This window comes from Macaca nemestrina, unplaced genomic scaffold (assembly GCF_043159975.1).
Source record: "Macaca nemestrina isolate mMacNem1 unplaced genomic scaffold, mMacNem.hap1 Scaffold_44, whole genome shotgun sequence".
NCBI classification, from domain to species: domain Eukaryota; kingdom Metazoa; phylum Chordata; class Mammalia; order Primates; family Cercopithecidae; genus Macaca; species Macaca nemestrina.
The window spans coordinates 433,831-454,490 of record NW_027257673.1 but is presented as its reverse complement, the minus strand read 5'-3'; the positions used below and the strand labels follow the sequence as shown (position 1 = coordinate 454,490).

The 20,660-nt window shown below is 54.6% G+C and overlaps 1 protein-coding gene and 2 pseudogenes across 1 annotated transcript in view; 1 reads left to right on the top strand and 2 right to left on the bottom strand.

Annotated features, from left to right (window-relative positions):
- The window catches only part of LOC139361334 (sterile alpha motif domain-containing protein 1-like), a 166,162-nt gene that overhangs the window by 40,595 nt on the left and 104,907 nt on the right, over nt 1-20,660 (top strand). The window lies entirely within an intron of this gene.
- On the bottom strand, nt 3,008-6,214 carry LOC139361344 (leukocyte receptor cluster member 1-like; annotated as a pseudogene).
- Nucleotides 6,509-20,542, bottom strand: LOC139361341 (voltage-gated chloride channel TMC4-like; annotated as a pseudogene).

Here is a 20,660-nt window from a genome sequence, read left to right as displayed (position 1 = left end):
TGATGTGGTTCCAGAGGCACAAGGAGCCCAAGACCATCACTGACCAGTTCGAGCAGGTGAGGGCCCCGCCCCCTCTCTTCCCGCTGCTAGGGTTGGGGTAGAGTCCCCAGGCTCCAGGCAGCCCGGGCTGGCCTCTGCGCCCTCGCCTCCACCTTTCAGCCGGCGCAGTCCCTCAGCCTGACCATGTTCTCCTCCCTCGGGCTGTCTGCTCAGCCTGGAACACTGCCCTCTCATCCTCCATTTGGCCAGCTCCTAGGCCTCCTGTGGGTCTTAACCCGAATGTCCCTTCCTCAAAGACACCTTCCTGGTGCCGCCCAGCCTGGTGCCTCCCCCTTGCAGTGCTGGGCACACTCGCTTGGGTGTGGGATTTTCCCGGTATGTCTCCCTGTACCAGGCTGTGGGCTCTGCTGCCCAGGGACCTTGATGGCCCCCCTTTCACCTCCAGGTCCCAGCACCCAGCAGGGCAGGGGCTCAGTGGGGAAACTATTTTTTTTTTTTAATGGGCTTCTCAAGTTTTAATACTGGGAAATTCCTGCTTCTTGCAAACACTCTGGAGCCAGCCTACCTGGGTTTGAGCCCAGTCTAGCTGGGTGACTCTGGGCAAGTCACTCGAACCTCTGTGTCTCAATTTCCTTATCTGTAAAAACGGGGGGAAGAAGACCTACCTAATGCAGTTGTTATGAAGATTAAATGAGTCAATAACGTGTAAGTACTTAATGGTGACTGCTACATAGTCAGTGTCATGGATTTTTTTTTTCCAAATTACTTTTAGTTGGTGTGTTCTACAGTGACTTTTTTTCCCACCAAATACTTCCCTGAAGCCGAGCCCCTTCATGGGGATGAAGTATTACAAGGTTCTTGTCCTCAGAGAACTTAGTCCCCTCTCCTAGTTCTCCCAGGTTGCCATTTTTGAAGCATTTAAGACATTCATTCAGAACCTAGCTCCTCTCCCACTGTGTCCTCAGACATTAACTACAGACTTCCTGTCCTTTCCTGGTTTGGCCCAAAACCATCCTCCAAGTTAGTACATTTCAGGCCATCCAGTCATTAAGAAATTCCCACACCACTGCCGTCACCAATAAAATGTCCCTGCAGAGTGCTTGGATTTAGACTCTGAGCCTGTTCCATTCTCTAGAACAAGGGTGACAGTACCCGCTGCCTGGAGGTCTTTGTGAAGATTAAATGCTAGGCTGTGCATCCCGTCCTCACACGTGAGAGGTGCTCAAAAGCCGCAGCCCTCGAGAAAACGAAGGCTGTGCACTCACACCTGGGGCTGGGGCTGGGGCCCTGTTCTGGCAGCTGGCTTCGGTGGAACCTCTGCGGCCCCCTCCGTTTCCTCCTCGCTGAAGTGGCATGATAACATTTCCTACCCAAGAAGAACTTTCTGAGGGTGGAATGAGAGTGTGCATGCAGGGCAGTTGGCCTGGCGCCTGACACACCTACAGCCCTAAGAACTGTCCCCTTTGTCTGTCGGTCCAGCCCAGATCCCAGACCACCTCCTCATCCACTCACTGACCGCCTTCTCCCCCGGCCAGGGCACCTACATCTACTTTGACTATGAGAAGTGGGGCCAGCGGAAGAAGGAAGCCTTCACCTTTGAGTACCGCTCCCTGGAGGACCAGGACCTCCAGTGACACCGGCCCCTCCCTCTACCCACCCCCTTCCCCCCGCATGCTGATCCCCCTGCCCAGGTGAGGGCCCTGCCCTGGAAGACTGGAGGGAGGCCCCAGGCCACCGGGCATTCCCCTCTCCCAGGAAGCAGGGAGGGGCCGGGAGGTTTTCCTCTCAGCCCCACCCTGGGGGCCCGGGGGCGAGGGCTCCCCCCTCCTCCCCTCCCCAGTGAGGGACATTTTTTGGTAAACCTATTTTCATTTTGGAAAATATTTATGAATAAATAGTTTTATATGATGGCTGGCAGCAGCGGCCTCTCCTGTACCCCCCTCAGGAGTCAATGAGCAAAGTGAGGGTCCTGCTGGCGGGGGCGCCGGGCCAGCTGGGGGTTGAATTGGGAGTTGTACCGCCGCCTCCGGTCATCTGTCTCTTCTTCCGGCTGACCCTCCCGTAGTGCCCAGCCTTGGACCCGGGCCAGCACCGCCTCTGCCCGAGCCCTCTCAGTTTCTTCCCTCCAAAGACGTTCAGCTCAAAGCTGGTCCAGGGATGGAGGCCTGCGGGGAGAGGAGTGAGGTCAGAAAGCTGGTAGCTCCTAGGAGGCCATTCCCCCAACCTCTCCCATAGAGGGAGCTGCCGCCTGGAAGCCCTGCTGCATCCAGTACGTCCCAGCCTCAGCTCTCAGGCCTTCTGGAAGAAGCCACTTGGTGCTGGGGCACCATGGGCACGTCTCTGGCCTTCCCTTCTGTGGACTTTGGTCCTCCCCAGTCTTTAAAATCTGATGCTCCTCCAGGTCAAGAAAGCAAAATGAGCAGCCCCCTGGCCCTCTCTGGGCCTCAGTTTCCCTTTCTAGAGAAAAGAGTACAGGCAGTGTACCCCCTCTAGACCAGGGGTACAGCATCCTGGAGACAAGCCTGCTTTTACTGTCTTAACCCAGCAGTTCTCAAACTGTTTGGTCTCAGGACCCCTTTATACTCTTTAAAACTGAGGACCCTAAGAGCTTTTGTTTAAATAGATTCTATCTGTTAATATACTGCAAATCAGAAGTGAAAACTAAGAAAGTTTGGGCACAAGCATCTGTGCTATTAGCCATCAGAACGAGGGTGTCTTCTCATCACACAGCCTCTGGAAACCTGCACTATGTGCCTGAGAATGTGAGTAAAAAAGGCCAACAGTGTTAGGAAAATAGGCTTGATACCACAGCACCCCGGGAAAGGGTGGCAGGACCCCTAGGGCTTCCTGGACCACATGCTGAGAACCACTTCACCTAGCCTGCCTTTCACCGAGTCCCTGGTTGTCCTGACCAGAGACCCTGCAGTGCCCATGCTGGGCTGCTGCCAAGCCCTGAAAGTCTGGGCCCTGGTCTGCCGAGGAGGGGTCTTCCTTCTTACTCTTCGGGTCATTGCTTCTCAGACCCCTCCTTCTTTTCCTTTCTGCTGCAATTGCCTTCACCACTGTGCTGTCTCTTCTTCCCCAGATGCTTCTGCATCTCCTGCAGAGGGTCCAGACGGCTCTTGATCTTCTCCTCTGGGGCTGGGCCAGGCGGGGGGCCCCCTCGCTCTGGGGGTAGCTGGTACCAAGGGGGTTGAGTCTGTGCCTCCGCTGCACTCTGGCCCAGGTATGTCAGGATGCCCAGAGCTTTCTCTTGCCTCTCCTGAGAGGGCCAGGAAATACAAGAGATGGGATACAATCTTTCAAGGTGTCAGGTGTGTCTCCCTGACATAGGAATCTAAGCAAACAGGTACCTAAGGCTTGTCATGAACCAGTTGTACCAGGTGCTGGGGATGGAAGACACCAACAGAGGCCAAGTTCCCCCTGGGGGGACAGTGGCAGGTACAGTAACAACAGGGGAAGGAGGGGACAAGCGGAGCCACTTGAGTGTTCAAAGGCAGGCATCTTTGCAGAGAGACTTGAAGAGAAGCCTGAAGGGATCAAGCAAAGCAGAGGAGCCATGGGTGGGGTCAGCAAGTCCAGAAACAGCAGGCGAGTGACAAGAGCTCATGTACCTGTGTTTTTTGAGATGCAGTCTCGCTCTGTTGTCCAGGCTCAAGTGCAGTGGTACCATCTCAGCTCACTGCAACCTCTTCCTCCCAGGTTCAAGCAATCCTCCTGCCTCAGCCCCCCTAGTTGCTAAGATTACCATGGCACCGGGCATGGTAATTACCATTACCGGGCACCACCATGCCCGGCTAATTTTTGTATTTTTAATAGAGATGGAGTTTTGCTATGTTTGGCCAGGCTGGTCTTGAACTCCTGACCTCAGGTGATCCATCCACCTTGGCCTCCCAATGTTCTGGGATTACAGGTGTGAGCCACCATGCACGACCACTGATGTACTTTTTACACTTGATCTTAGCCAAAAGGCAGAGGTGACTGATTCGGTTTTTTTTTGTTTTTGTTTTTGTTTTTGAGATGGGGTCTCGCTCTGTCACCCGGGCTGGAGTGCAGTGGCACAATCTCAGCTCACTGCAACTTCCACCTCCCAGGTCAAGCGATTCTCCTGCTTCAGCCTCCAGGTAGCTGGGATTACAGGTGTGCACCACCACACTTGGCTTATTTTTTTGTATTTTTAGAGATACCATGTTGACCACGCTGGTCTTGAACTGCTGACCTCAGGTGATCCACCCGCCTCAGCCTCCCGAAGTGCTGGGATTACAGGCATGAGCCACAGCTGGCTGATTTACATTTTTAAAGCCCATCAGGTTTCAGACCCCTCCAGTTTGGAGAACTGAGCAGTTTGCCTAGCAGCTGGGGACCTCTAGCATCTACCTTCAAGCCCTGCGGGTGCCCAGATGGCAACACTTCTTAAGTGTCATGCTTTGGTATGGTTCTAAATTCTGTGTGTTCGTTCTCGTTTGACCTTGATCACAAGCAGTGGCTAAAGTGCCCTCTCCCCCTAACTCAATTCATGGCTCCTCTAATGAAGTGGGTGAGGCCAGCTTACTTTCTCCTGTCGCTTTTCTTCCTCCTACTCTTTATTGCCTCTGATCACTCCTTTCCCTTCCTCCGGCAGCTCCCGAAACAGGTCCACAGGGCCAGAACTTGGGGCTCCCGCCTCTGCTGCTTCAAGCTCAGGCAGTGAGTTCTGATGTCTGGCTTTCTTTCATAGGAATTTTGTACGGGCCTGGGGAGAAAGTTATAGGCAGGGCACTCAGAACCTAGAGATAATTCAAGAACTGTGAGTCTGGTGCCCACCACAGAAAACGGCAGTTCAGGGTGCTGGGTTTATAAGAAAGGGAGCACTAGATGCCTAAAAGAGGCACCTGTCCTAGCTGGCGGTGAGGGTAGGCAGATGAGGCAACGCCTGCGTTTTGTAAACTACCTTTCAAATAGTAAACGACGGGTCATCAAGGATGGCTGGGAGGAGGTCCCTGGCCTAAACCAAAGGGGTTCCTAACCTCAAGTGAGACAATTAAAACAGCCATAAAGGTAGACCAAACTGCATTAGGCCAGACGAGCTGAATTCTAGCCATGGCTCCAAGTCACTACCCCATGTCTACTGCTGAAGCCCTGTTCCCCGCCTTCAGGACGCGGATTTCAAACAGTGCTCAGCAGCCTATTGAGATTCTAAAAACCCAGACTACCTCCCACCCACTGTGGAGGATCAGACTAGCTAAGGAACTGAAAGTTGGGTGTACACCAAACAGATTTAAGGAGCCATACAGAAAGCCCATGTTTGTGTGTATGTGTCTAGGGGGCGGTGCAGGAAAGGGCTCGCCCGATGGCGTGGAGCCTGGCTGTCCCCTTCTCCTTGAATGTGCCTTTCCCTCACTGAAGCCATCTCACTTCGTGCAACGGCGATGACAGTGCCCCTCTAAGAACGAACAGTGCCTATTGGGGATTCCGCAAGTCAGGCGCTCTGCATGTAGTTAGCATACAATAGGTGCTCAATAAATAGGCTGTGCAGGCAAACTAAAAAGTGATCCGAATTTCCTTGAACTGTCCAAGCGCTCATGTATTCATTAAATGTTTTTAAGCTTCTCTTTTGTGCTAGACACTGTTCCAGCCATGCGAAATACATCAGTGCGGGGAAACTAAGACGAAGGCGAGATCAAGGGAGGTTTCGTGGAAGTGGGCACAAGGTTTGCAGGGCAACGTCCTCGAAAACGGGATCGGCGCCTGGTCCCGAATTTCACACGGGGCACACTGAGCCTGCGCAACGCCTCAGCTTCCGGCCCCCAACCGCGGCGCGTGCGCGCTGGGCTCCGGAGGTCCGCCCGGCCGGCCTCCAAGCTTACCTCTTGCTGAGCGAGCAGCACCCTCCGCTCACGCTCCTTCTCCTCCTCCTGAGCCTGGGCCTCGTCACGCCGCACGCGGGCGACATTGTCCTTGTTCCGGACGTGCCAGCTCTTCTTAGGCAAGATATTCATGGCATCGTAGCTGTCCAGGGACTGGCACGCCCGCCTCTTTGCACTTCTGATTGGCGAGAGGATGCCCCCCTTCCTCTTGTCCCTTCTTCGACCACAGATTGGTTCTGAATTAGTTGGTACGACCACCTGGCCTGTAACGACAGGTGATTGGCTGAGACGTCCTTTTCACAGGGAATGTTAGGCGTTCGGCTCGTGGTGTCCCCTAGCAACCGCCTTTTATCACAGATCTGAACCAATCATAAGTTGGCCCGCCCCTGATGCTACCAGATGCGGCCGTCGATTGGTCGACATGACCGACAAGTCTCCTTGCGGAAGAGCGCTCCGCACCGACGAACATGCCCATACATTTGATTGGCTGCTGCCCTGCGGTAGCCCTGCCCCCACCTTCAGGACACAGATTTCAAAGCGCGCTCAGCAACCTCGGCTGTATTTATTGATACAAGAAAGATCACCCGAGAGTCAGGGACGTGGCGGCGAAGGGCCCTGGAAATCTCCAGGTACCAAAGCTGGAAGGGTGTGGAGTCTTCTCCAGTTCTCCTAGTTTACAGATGTTGTGACCTAGGCTTACAATGGGCCTGGGGTCTGAAAGTGGGACGTGAGCTGCGGGTGTCAAAGAGCCGGTTTGGTGGAGGTCAGCGCCACAGCGCGCCGTGCCAGGAAGACTTTATTCTGCGCCTCCTGGGGCAAAGAGAGGTGGAGGTGTGACAGCCCTCTTCCCCAACCCCTTTCCGTGTTCCCCAGGGGCCCTCTCAGGGACCCGCCTGGCTCACCGTCTCTCTCTGACGTTTGAGCTCAGAGATGAGGCGTCCGTAGGAGTTAGCCCGAGCCACAGTGTATGCCATCAGGATGCTGGAGGAGACAGGAACGGAAGCCACTCCTGACACGCTCTTCGAAGTCAGGGATGTGGACCCCTAAGCCCCTCCTCGTCCAGGCCCAAGGAGTTCAGTCTCCCAGCACCTCCGCCTTCAGATCCAGGAGTCCTAAATCCCGCCCACCTCCTCCTTCGGACCCAGCAGTCCAGGAGCCTAGGCCTCCTCCCTCAGACTCAGTACATTGCCTACTCCCACCCCCAAGCCTTTCCTCTCTTGGACGCAGGTGGTAGCCCCCAGATCACACGCATTCAAACCCAGACCCAGAAGTCTGGCCCACCTCACCTGGAGATCAGCAGAAGGGGCACAGCAAAAGCCTGGGTCCCCAGGAAGAAAAGGAAGTTCTGGGTGGTCTCAGGGAGGCTGGAAATTGACTCAGGGATCTGGGCCCAGATGGACGACTGCTCCCGGAATGGACCACACAGCTTAGAAGGCGGGATCCTGAAGTCAAGACAGGCTGGGCTCACGTAGAGCCAGGAGTCTGAACACTGAATGTGGGGAGAGGGCGGGAGAGAGGCGGGAACCTCTCGCACTTACAGGAAGATGCTGTAAAGCAGGGGAACGCTGGAGAAGGCCAGACCCAGGAGAAGAACTAAGGGGAAAAAGAAATTCGCCGTGGAGGCCCGGAAGGTGCGGGCAGCCGGAGAGCAGGTGGAGAAAAGGGTAAGCTGGTGGGGGTAAGGCACGGAGAAAGGGGATCTGAAACACAAGAGCCTGTGCCTCTTTTTTTTTTTTTTTTTTTTTTGAGACAGTCTTGCTCTGCCGCCCAGGCGGGAATGCAGTGGTGCTCACTGCAGCCTCCCCTCCCGGGTTCAAGCTATTCTCGTGTCTCAGCCTCCCGAGTAGCTGGGATTACAGGTGTGCACCACCACTCCCAACTAATTTGTTTCGCTGTTGTTGTTTGTTTTCTGATTTTGAGACGGAGTCTCACTCTGTCGCCCAGGCTGGAGTGCAGTGGCGCGATCTAGGCTCACTGCGAACTTCACCTCCCTGGTTCAAGCAATTCCCCTGCCTCAGCCTCCCAAGTAGCTGGGATTACAGGCGCTCGCCACCAAGCCGGCTAAATTTTTTTTTTGTATTTTTAGTAGAGACGGGGTTTTGCCATGTTAGCCAGGCTGGTCTCAAACTCCTGACCTCAGGTGATCAACCCGCCTCAGTCTCCCAAAGTACTGGGATTACAGATGTGAGCCGCCGCACCCGGCCTACCTGCCTCTCCTTTTTCCCGAACCAGGAGTCTGAGCTCCTTCGTCATCTAGGACCCCGGAGTCTAAGTCCCCGGATCCTCAGACATAGAAGTCAGAATGCCCTAGACTCTTCCTTCTCTCAGATCCAGGAGTCTGTCCTCCAACCCCCTCCACTCTTTGGACCTAGTAATCCAGGCCCCCAGGATCTTCCTTGCCCAGGACCCAAGAGTGCGGGCCCCAATACCTCCTGCCTCAGACCCAAGAGTCCCCCCCTACCCCTTACCTTCTTCAGGTAGAAAAGCAGCAGGAACTTGACCGTGTTAAGCAGGGGCAGCAAAGGGCAGAAAAAACTCCCCATCCAGACCACCGTCTGCGCGTAGATGAGCCCCAGCACCTCGTCGGGCACCTGGAACTCCTGGGTCCGCGCCAGACGACCCAGCGCCCCAGGACAGAGGCCACAGAGGAGCCTGAAGGACGGGGCCGGGCCGGGTCCGAGTCAGGGGCGCGGCGACTAGGAGTTTCCCCACCTCCACCGCCCTGCCCGCCAATAGGAAGCAAGCGTATCTAGGAGGGGCGGGACTTTCAAGAATCCACATGCAGGGGGTGTGTCCAGAGGACTAGACGGGACCCAGGTGTCGCGGCGGTAGGGGCGGGGCCACAGGGAAGTAACCCACTAAAACAAGGGCGGGGAGTGGGGGAGATCTGCGGACCTAGGGCAAGCAAAGGGAGCCGGCAGAGGCGGGAACAGTAAAAAGGTGCGCGGTGAAAAGAACAGCGCGATGGGGCAGGGCCTGGCCCTAGAGGGGCGGGGCCACAGCGAGGGGCGGGGCTCTCACTTTCTAGGAAACTGGATGAGCAGCGCGACTGCCAAGGCAGTCAGCAGATCAAAGAGCAGAAGTTTGTACATTTCCTGGCCCAGGACAGTCTCCCAGCACTGAAGAAGGAAGAAATAGGTCAGAAAGACCTCAGGACCCGAGCACCTGGAGGCCCACGCGTCCGAGTCTCCACATCGCAAGCCTATGAGACCCTATCAATACTTTCTCTGGGGGTCCTCGTTTTTCAAACATTCATACCCATGGGAGAGTGTTCCAGCATCCTGAGCTCCCCTCTCCACCTAAACCAAGAGTCTGGACCCACCCAGCTCCATCTTTCCTTCAGGGACCCAGGAGTCCCAGGCAGACCCCATGCCGTTCTCACCAGAAGTTCTTTGTAATTGTACCCACAGGTTTTGCAGTCCTTAGCCTCGGAGTCGCCCCCACAAGTGATCTATTTCCAGAGAGAGAAGAGCAGGACCACCAGGGAGGCCAGGCGAAGAAACAAGGTCCTGGCAGGGGGAAGGCAGAGAATGGGCCCTGATCCGGGACCCACCACGTGGCAGTCCCCTTCTCAGTGGAACGCGCTTGCATTCAAGCCATCTCACAGATGAAGAAGCTGAGGCCCAGCGACAGAGTCAGGATTTCTTTCTTTCTTTCTTTCTTTCTTTCTTTCTTTCTTTCTTTCTTTCTTTCTTTCTTTCTTTTGACAGGGTCTCACTTGTCGTACAAACTGGAGTGCAGTGGCGCGATCTCAGCTCACTGCATCCTCTACCTCCCAGGCTCAAGCGATTCTCCTGCCTCAGCCTCCCGAGTAGCTGGGACTACAGAAGCCACTATCGCCGGGCTAACTTTTGTATTTTTACTAGAGACAGGGTTTCACCATATTTGTCAGGCTGGTGTCGAACTCCTGACCTCAGCCTCGGCCTCTCAAAGTGCTGGGATTACAGGTGTGAGCCACTGCGCCTGGCCAGCGGAGTCAGGATTTGAATCCCTGGATCCGATATCAGCAGGATTTCCGTGTCTTACCTGTCAGCGCCAACATCCCTCTGACCGCCCCGACCCTCCATCATTCCCAGCCATCCCCATGAGGCTGGAACCTGAGCAGGATAAAAACGATCTGGCGAATTCTAGTGTAGCCTTCCAGTAGAGCAATGAGCTTGAACACGGGCGGCAGCACAAAGTTGCCCCCAGCGATGAAGATGGACGGAAGGTAATTCACCCCAAGCTTCAGCAGTGGCAACTCCTGAACAAGGGGCGTCTCCTGGGAGAGGGAGTGGACCATGAGTAGAGGCTTGGGGTCCTGGAGGAGCCAAGCTTAAGGTCCTCCCCCAGACCTCTTCTTTGTTGTTTGTTTGTTTTTGTTTTGTTTGTTTCTTTGTTTGTTTTGAGACAGAGTCTGGCTCTGTCGCCCAGGCTGGAGTGCAGTGGTGCGATCTTGGCTCACTGCAACCTCCGCCTCCCGGGTTCAAGTGATTATTCTGCCTCAGCCTCCTGAGTAGCTGGGATTACAGGTGTGCACCACCACGCCCGTCTAATTTTTGTATTTTTAGTAGAGACGGATTTTCGCCATGTTGGTCAGGCTGGTCTCGAACTCCTGACCTCGTGATCCCCCCACCTCAGCCTCCCAAAGTGCTGGGATTACAGGCATGAGCTACCGCGCCCAGTCTCTCTTCTTCCTTTAAAACCCCGAAGTCCAGGGTCCAAACATACCCTTTCCCATACTTCCTCTGTAAGATCTCTGGCATCCCAACCTTCCATTCCCTCCCTCCATTGTTGGAAATATAGGTTCCAGGACCCATTGGCTTCCTCTTCCAAGACCCTCCGCACTTGCAGCGCCACGATGCTCTCTGTAGCCCAGTAGACGCCATAGAAGGCTCCCCCAAGGTGTGCAATCACCAGCAGGTTGAGCAGCACCTGCACCAACCAAACCCTGGCTTCCTGGCCCAGAGTCCGCACAGCAGCCTGGCGCCGCACCACTGTCTCCTCCAGCTCCACCTGAAGGCAGGAGAGATGCCAGCTTGGACTCCATTTCCCAAGGCGCTGGCCTCTGAGTTCCCCAGGTCTGGCTCTCCAGAGATCCTCCTCAACGTGAACTGATGCAGCCATCTCCCCACCAGCTAACAACCTCTGCAGTCCCGGTTCCACCCGCTCCGGGGCGCTCTAAGAAACCAGTGGCCCTTTACAGCCCCGCCCCTCCGCGGCAGGATCCAGCAACCCAAGCCCCCATCCCTGTGCGGCCAATCTCAGCACCCCGGGCTCCGCCCCTGAAGCTCCGCCCAACACCCCCAAGATCCGCCCCTGGTCAGCCCTGCCCATCAGAGGCTCCGCCCCCAGGTGGCCCTGGGCTTAATGGCTGGCCTGAAGTTCCAGGTCATCTATATCAAGACGCCCCGCTGGCCGCTCCCATCACTTAACTTTGAACCAAATTGCCTTAAGGCCCCTCCCGCTACTTGTGCTTGCTTTTTTTGGTAGAGAGGGAGCCTCCCTATGTTGCCCAGGCTGGTCTTGAACTCCTAGACTCAAGCGATCCACCTGCCTCGGTCTCCCAAAGTGCTGGGGTTACAAGCATGAGCCACCGATCCCAGCCTTGGCGCATCCTTTTCCTACACACTTGGATCTCGGGTAGCCCTATCGCGGCCTCCTCTGAACCCTCTCATTCCCCAGGACCTGACTTTCTTGGAGAAGGAGCTGCCTAGCGTCTCTCCGGAGGCCCCATCACCGGGTTAGGCCCTGTGCGTTATGTCAGCCCGGTCCAGTCTGGTCCCTACCCCATTGCAGACCCTGCCCCCTAGTCGCACCTAGGCCCCATCACCGGGTTAGGCCCAGTGCGTTATCTCAGCCCAGTCCGGTCTGGTCCCTACCCCGTTGCATAACCCGCCTCCAATCGCACCTGTAATTCGTACAAGATGATGCGCTGGCGCAGCTGCACGTGGATGTCCCCGCAGAGGCCGAAGTCCCAGGCCGAGAACACCCGGTGGCTGTAGCTGGTCAGATCCCCGGACTCCACCAGCAGTGTCTGCTTCAGCCCGGACACCGAGCTGAGAGGGGAGACAGGATGTGAAAGGACAACCAGGAACGGGGGTTATGGGGGGATCCCTCATATTGGGACCAATGAGGAAGACGAACCCTAAGGCCTTGGGTACTAGGGGAGCTGCCATCAGATGGAGAAAGAGTCAAAGAGGCGGAGACACCTACAGTCATTGAAGGCAAAGTCCAAGGGAGATTCAGAGACAGACCTGGGGCACAGGCACCCCACAGAGAGAGGTAGAAACCTGGGAGACAGGGACAGAGCCCGGGAGCGAAGAGGGCAGAAACCCAGAGTGAAAGGGACAGAGGCCCTGAGAAAGACAGAGATGTGGAGGAGGGACAGAGGCCCCAGAGGGAGATTTGGAGAAAGGGAGACAAAGACAGTGAGAAAGGAGAAACTAAATCTACAAAAGATGGGGGTCAAAGACCCATAAGAAGTACAGGCACCTAGAGAACGGGGCTGGGCGGGAAGACCCAAGAAGAAGACAGAGACCCAGAGAAGATGGCAGGTAAAGACTCAAGAGAAAGGGGCACACCAGGCGCCATGGCTCACGCCTGTAATCCCAGCACTTTGGGAGGCCGAGACGGGCGGATCACGAGGTCAGGAGATCGAGACCATCCTGGTTAACACGGTGAAACCCCGTCTCTACTAAAAATAATAAAAATTAGTCGGGCTAGGTGGTGGCCGCCTGTAGTCCCAGCTACTCGGGAGTCTGAGGCAGGAGAATGGCGTGAACCTGGGAGGCGGAGCGTGCAGCCAGCTGAGATCTCGCCCCTGCACTCCAGCCTGGGCAACACAGCGAGACTCCATCTCAAAAAAAAAAAATTGAGACTTCTTCCTAGCATAACCTGCTAGGGCCTACCTGATCTGACCCTTCCCTACTTCTCAAAGCTTAAATCTTTGTCTTTTTTTTTTTTTTTTTTTTTGACACGGCCTTGCTCTGTTGTTCAGGCTGGAGTGCAGTGGTGCGATCTTGGCTCACTGCAACTTCTCTCTCCCAGGTTCAACTGATTCTCCTGCCTCAGCTTCCCGAGTAGCTGGGACCACAGGCAAATGCCACCATGCGCAGCTACTTTTCATATTTTTAATAGAGATGGGGTTTCACCATGTTGGCCAGGCTGGTCTCAAACTCCTGACCTCAAGTGATCCGCCCACCTCCGCCTCCCAAAACGCTGAAATTACAGGCATGAGCCATCATGACTGGCCCTGCCCCTTCTTCTCATACAGGCCTTTTATTTCTCAGAACACCTCAAACCTCTTTCCTACCACATGGCCTTTGCACTTGCAGCTCCCTCTGCCTGGAATGCTGGTGGCTTGGCTGTTCACCTGCCTGGCTCCTTCTCTTCTTTCTCTTCATCTGCAGGTCCCTTACTCCAGATAGAAAGGCTTTTACCACTCCATGTAATGAGGGTCCCTACCCATTTTCTGTATCACAGGGGTTGGCAAACAAGACTCCAAGGGCCTAATCTGGGCCAACCACTGTTTTTGTAAGTAAAGTTTTGTTGGAACACAGCCACACCCACTCATTTATGTATTGTGTGTGGCTGCTTTTGCACTACAGTGGCAGAGTTTGGTTGAGTCCCAGACTACAAGGCCTTCAAAGACGAAAATATTTACTTCCTGGCCCTTCACAGAAAAAGTTTGCTGATTCTTGCTCTCTATCCTCACATCCCATTCGTTTTCTCTATAGTATTGCTCCCAAACTCAAATAATTGATTTGTTTGTTTATTTTATTACTATTATTATTTTTGAGATGGAGTTTGCTCTTGTTGCCCAGGCTGGAGTGCAATGGCCCAATCTCAGCTCACTGCAACCTCCACCTCCTGAGTTCAAGCAATTTTTCTGCCTCAGTCTCCTGAGTAGCTGGGATTACAGGCATGCATCACCATGCCTGGCTAATTTTGTATTTTTAGTAGAGATGGGGTTTCTCCATGTTTGTCAGGCGGTCTCAAACTCTCAACTTCAGGTGATCCACATGCCTCGTCCTCCCAAAGTGCTGACATTGCAGGCATGAGCCACTAGGCCCAGCCTGCTTGTCTATTTAACAGTCTGTCCCACAGTGTATCTCCCCTACTAAACGGTAAGCTGTACATATGTTTGGGGACTCCCAAATGGTTCTCCATGTCCTAGTACAGTGCCTGGGCAAAGGAGACACTACACTGCAATATATATATATTTTAAAGACTAAAATTGAGCCAGGCACGGTGGGTCACGCCTGTAATCCCAGCACTTTTGGAGGCCGAGGCGGGCAGATCACCTGAGGTTGGGAGTTCGAGACCACCCTGACCAACATGGAGAAACCCCATCTGTACTAAAAATACAAAATTAGCCAGTAAAATTGACTGGGCGCGGTGGTTCACGCCTCTAATCCCAGCACTTGGGGAGGCCGAGGTGGGTGGATCACTTGAAGTCAGGAGTTCGAGACCAGCCTGACCAACATGGTGAAACCCCATCTTTACTAAAAATACAAAATTAGCCAGGTATGGTGTCGCGTGCCTGCAATCTCAGCTACTTCGTGGGGGTTGAGGCAGGAAAATGGCTTAACCCAGGAGGCAGAGGTTGCAGTGAGCTGAAATCGCACCACTGCACTCCAGCCTGGATAACAGAGTGAGACTCCATCTCAAAAAAAAAAAAAAAAAAAAAAAAAAGTTTACTTTTGGCCAGGCACATTGGCTCATGCCTGTAATTCCAGCACCTTGGGAGGCTGAGATGAGCAGATCTCTTGAGTCAAGGAGTTTGAGCACAGCCTGGGCAACATAGCAAGACCCTGCCTCTATAACATTAAAAAAAAAAAAATTAGCAGGGCATGATGGTGCATCCCTGTGGTCCTAGCTGCTCCAGAGGCTGAGGTGGGAGGATCAGTTGAGTTCCGGAGGCCCAGACTTCAGGTGAGCTATGATTGCACCACTGCACTCTACCCAGGTGACAGAGTGAGACCCTGTCTCAAAAAATAAAACAGGGTGGGCGCGGTGGCTCACACCTGTAATCCCAGCACTTTGGGAGGCCGAGGCAGGTGTATCACCTGAAGTCAGGAGTTTGAGACCAGCCTGACCAACATGGCAAAACCCTGTCTCTACTAAAAATACAAAAAATTAGCTGGGCGTGGTGGCAGGAGCCTGTAAACCCAGCTACTTGGGAGGCTGAGGCAGTAGAATCGCTTGAACCCGGGAGGTGTAGGTTGCAGTGAGCCAAGATCATGCACTCCAGCCTGGGTGACAGAGTAAGACTCTGTCTCAAAAACAAACAAACAAAAACAAATGAAAAAAAAATCCCCAAACCTTTATTTATTTTATTTTATTTTATTTTTTTTCGAGACAGAGTTTTGCTCTGTCGCCCAGGCTGGAGTGCAGTGGCCTGATCTCGGCTCACTGCAAGCTCTGCCTCCTGGGTTCACACCATTCTCCTGGCTCAGCCTCCGGAGTAGCCGGGACTACAGGTGCCCGCCATCACACCCGGCTAATTTTTTGTATTTTTAGTAGAGACGGGGTTTCACCGTGTTAACCAGGATGGTCTCGATCTCCTGACCTCGTGATCCGCCGGCCTCGGTCTCCCAAAGTGCTGGGATTACAGGCGTGAGCCACCGCGCCCGGCACAAAACCTTGATTTTAACTCACACAGAAGAAAGGGTTACACGGCAAGACTGAGGATTCTTGGGGAGGGAGTTTCTGCCACCACCACTTGCTTCCCTACCCCAACCCGTCCCGTCACGGGGTCAGGGGTGCAGGTGCCACTGACCGATGCAGGATGAGCAAGAGGCAGATGAGGCCAACTGCAAAGGCCCAGCACAGGTAGGTGACCGCCAGGCGTGGGCGGGGCGGGTAGAAGCCATAGAAAAGAGGGGACCATTCCAGGTAACCCTGTGGGGGAAGGCGGCGCGGGGGCCACTGTGGGAGGAGGCGGGGCTCCTGGAGCTGCACAGTCAGGGTCTGAGGTCAGGGTTTGATGTTCGTGTCATTGAAGGCACTGGGCTCACAGGTGGGCGGGGGAAACTCCCAGGGCCCCAGGCACCTACTTCTCCTGAGAGCAAGTTGAAGAGCTGAGTGACAAAGGTGACCAGGCCCTGGGAGTGGGGGTTATAGGAGCCGCAAGGCGAGGAGGTGTTGGAGGCGGGAGGGCCTGGGGGAGCGCCTCCCAGCCAGGTGGGCAGCAGCGTCATGCAGGCCATAATTATGCACAGAGGCCAGCACGTTGAGGAGGAGCAGGAAGCGCAGCAGGGAGAAGTAGGACTCCGTGCCGGCGCCAAACTGGCCTGCAGGGGGCAGCAGAGAGAGGCTCAGGTTCCTTTCCGGGAGCAGGACCAGCTCCTCCCATCCCGGCACTAGGGGCCCAGCCGTGCCTTGCTTTCTTTCTATTTTTTTATTATTATTATTGTTGTTATTATTATTATTTTTGATTCGGAGTCTCTCTCTGCCGCCCAGGCGGGAGTGCAGTGGCGCGATCTCGGCTCACTGCAACCTTCACCTCCTGGGTTCAAGCAATTCACCTATCTCAGCCTCCCGAGTAGCTGGGATTACAGGCACGCGCCACCATGCTCAGTTAGTTTTTGTATTTTTAGTAGAGACAGGGTTTCACCATATTGGTCAGGCTGGTCTCGAACTCCTGATCTCAGGTGATCCACCCACTTTGGTCTCCCAAACTGTTGGGATTACAGGCGTGAGCCACCGCGCCCGGCCCAGCCGTGCCTTTCTCAGACCCAAGAGTCCAGGCCCCCAACCCCTTCTCCCTCAGACCAGGGAGTCCAGACCCCGAGCCCCTCCTCCCTCAGACCCAGATCCCAGTCCCTTCTCCCTCAGATCCAGACCCCAGACCCTCCTCCCTCAGACCCCAAAATCCAGGCCCAAGCCCCTCCTCCCTCACACCCAGGAGTCCAGGCCCTGCCCCCAGGACATCACCCGAACCCCACCGCACCCCCGATCCTCTTCAGTGTCCATGACCAGGGCTGCAGGCTTCGAAAACCTTCCTTTGTTTTCTCCTTGGACCTCCGAAGTAGCCGCGCCCATTGGTCCCTCCTAGTTCCAGAGCCATAGACCACCTGGTCCCTGGCATTTCTTTGCCTGGGAGGGAAACAGGCAGAAAATGAGGGGTTTTGCAGCCCCAGACTGGAAACCATCCGAATGTAGAAACAACCCAAAAGTAGAACGGAGAAGTAAATTGTGGTCTATATATAAGATAGAATACCCTGCGGCAATAAAAAAGAAACCAATTGAGTGCGGTGGCTCACGCCTGTAATCCCAGCACTTTGGGAGGCCAAGGTGGGTGGATCATCTGAGGTCAGGGATTTGAGACTAGCCTGACCAACATGGTGAAATCCTGCCTCTACTAAAAATACAAAAAAAAAAAAAAAAAAAATTAGCTGGGTCTGGTGGTGGGCGCCTGTAATCCCAGTTACTCGGGAGGCTGAGGCAGGAGAATCGCTTGAACCTGGGAGACAGAGGTTGCAGTGAGCTGAGATGGCACCATTGCACTCCAGCCTGGGTGACAGAGTGAGAATCCTTCTCAGAAAAAAGAAAGAAAGAAGGAAACCTAATGCTAGGCAGAAGAAAACAGCACAGAAGACTGAAGACTGCATGATTCTATTTGTACAAAGTTGCAGAGCACAGAGCTGGCAAAGCTATACAGAAAAGCGGGAGGCTGGAGTGGGAGAATCGCTTGAGCCCAGGTGTCGGAGGCTGCAGTGAGCTGAGATCACACCACTGCACTCCAGCTTGGGCATCACAGTCAGACTCTGTCTCAAAAAAAAAAAAAAAAAAAAAAAGGTTGGGGGAGAAGGTTACCATCTCCTCGTGAGAAGAAAGGGGGTATCAGGGGAGGGACGCACGGGTGCTGTCATGCTGTGTCGCTTGCCCTAGCTGGAGTTTATCTGGGCACTCAGTTTATAAATACAATCGTCCCTCAGTATCTATGGGGGTTGGTTCAAGGACTCCCCAAGGATACTGAAATCTGTAGATGCCCAAATTCCGTATATAAAATGGCATAGTATTTGCATACAGGCTACACATATCTTCCTGTGGTTTTTCAAATTTTATTTTATTTTTTATCTGATTTTTCAGTGACAGCATCTTGTTTTGTTGTCCAGGCTGGAGTGCAGTGGTGCAATCATAGCTCAATGCAGCCTCAAATTTCCAGGCTCCAGCCTCAAAATTCCAGGCTCCACACCTGTGCTGGGGCTACCCGTGTGGGCCACTACACCCAGCCCTCCAATGCACTTTAAATCACCTCTAGATTACTTACAATACTTCATACAAGGTAAATGTTATATAGATAGCTGTTCTTTTAATTTGTATTTTTTTTTGTCATATTGTTACTTTATTACTTTTTTTTCTTTTCTTTTCTTTTTTGAGACGGAGTCTCGCTCGTCACCCAGGCTGGAGTGCAGTGGCGTGATCTTGGCTCACTGCAAGCTCCGCCTCCCGGGTTCACGCCATTCTCCTGCTTCAGCCTCCTGAGTAGCTGGGACTACAGGCGCCCGCCACCACGCCCAGCTAACTTTTTTGTATGTTTTAGTAGAGATAGGGTTTCACCGTGTTAGCCAGGATGGTCTTGACTCCTGACCTTGTGATCTGCCCGTCTCGGCCTCCCAAAGTGCTGGGATTACAGGCATGAGCCACTGCACCCGGCCTGATTATTACTTTTAAAAGATACAGATGGGGTCTCGATATGTTGCTCAGGCTGAATTATAGTGGCTATATTCACAGGCACGATCCCGCCACTGATCAGCAGGGGGGTGGTGATATATTGTTGGTTTTTGTTTTTTCCAAATATATACTATATATATATTTATATTTGAGATGGAGTCCCGCTCTATCACCCAGGCTGGAGTGCAATGGCACGATTTCGGCTCACTGCAACCTGCATCTCCGTGGTTCAAGCAATTCTCCTGCCTCAGCCTCCCGAGTGGCTGGGAATACAGGCACATGCCACCACACCCAGCTAATTTTTGTGTTTTTAGTAGAGTTGGGGTTTCGCCATGTTGGCCAGGCTGGTCTCGAACTCCTGACCTCAGGTGATCCACTCGCCTCGGCCTCCCAAAGTGCTGGGATTACAGGTGTGAGCCACTGTGCCGGGCCCACAGTCATTTTTGAAGGAGGGCACCTGCATTTTCATTGTTCACCGGGCCCTGCGAATTATACCGTGAGAATGGGAAAAGAAAGAAGTTAAAGAGAGGGAGGCTTTGAAGAAGAGGCAAAGATGAAGGAAGGCATAAAGCAGAGAGAAATAAATATTAACAGATTTTGGACACACACAGAGAAAAACTGAGAGGCAGAGACAGGATTGGAAGAGACCAGGGGGACGGCGAATCCCAGAGAGTGAGACAGAGAAGAGATCCCAGAGCCACAGAAAGGCAGCACTCACCTGGAGTCCGAAGGAGAGACAAAGACAGGGGGAAAAAGAAACCAAGAGAGGCAGCTCTGAGCAAGGCAGAGAGAGGCCCCAGAAGCCAGGAGTGGCAGAGGACAGAGGGAGGAGACCGAATCCAAGGTATGGGAGAAGGGCCCGGTCCAGGCTGTGCGGGTCCCAGCCGGAGGTGGGGCCTCACCTGTGTGCCCGTCTGGCCTGCATGGGCCAGGGCAGTTCCTGGGAAGGGTCAGGGTCCTGCAGCTCTGTCTGGGTGACTTCTGTGAAGGCCTTTCTGCTCTTTTCTCCAGCCTCCTCCTCCTCCTCCTCCGGCACCCCCCAAGGCAGCGCCCCAGGGCCTCGGTACCGAAGGGTGGCAGCACTGGGCAGCTCGTTCAGCACAGAGGACAGCGATGGGCCTGGGGAGGGGCAGGGGGCTGGGAAGACCCGGGAGTCTGGGCCCAAATTCCTCCTCCCTCAGACCAGGAAACCAGGCCTCAGTCCCCTCTTCCCTCAGACCCAGGAGTCCAGGCTCCCAGCCCCTCCTCCCTCAGACCCAGGAGTCCAGGCCCCCAGCCCCTCCTCCCTCAGACCCAGCAGTCCAGGCCCCCAGCCCCTCCTCCCTCAGACCCAGGAGTCCAGTCCCTCAGCCCCTCCTCCCTCAGACCCAGGAGTCCAGGCCCCCAGCCCCTCCTCCCTCAAACCCAGGAGTCCAGGCCCTCAGCCCCTCCTCCCTCAGACCCAGGAGTCCAGGCACCCAGCTCCTCCTCCCTCAGACCAGGAAACCAGGTCCCCAGCCCCTCCTCCCTCAGGCCCAGGAGTCCGGGTGCCAGTCTCTACTTTCCCTGGACCCAGGGGCCCACAGTCCTCAACTCCATCCCCAGGCGCGGACCCCTCCTACTCCAGGGCAGAGGAGTCCAGTCCTCAACTTCCTTTTCCTTCTAGCTCAGAAGTGTGGGAACCCAGCCTCTCCTATTCCCAAGACACCCAAACTCCCAGCCCTTAGCCCTCCCCTCCTTCCAGACTAGCCTGGTTCTCTAGGCTGAAACTCCTCAGACCCCGGAGTTTCAGCCTTCAGTTTCTTTCTCCCCCATAATATCAGGAAGTAGAGCCTTCTCTTTAGCCCTCAGACTCAGGAGGCCAGGCCTCCCCTTTCCTCCAGCAGGACTCCCACCTAGCCTGAAGGTCGGATGGATCTGAGCTTCTCCTGGCATCCCTACCTCCTCTGGCCTCCCGGGGGGCCAGCCACCCCCTGGAGGAGCCCCAGGATTCTGATTCCAAGGTTGGGTTTTCTTCCATGGCCCCAGGCTGGGCTGTTTCTAGTGGCCACCAGGCAAACACTGCCTGAGGTAAGGGAGGGGCCAGGGGCAGGTGTGTACCTGGGCAGTAGGTGGCCCGGAGGGAGTAAGGTACACTTCCTGTAGTTTCTCAGGGCCGCTGATGCGAAAGGT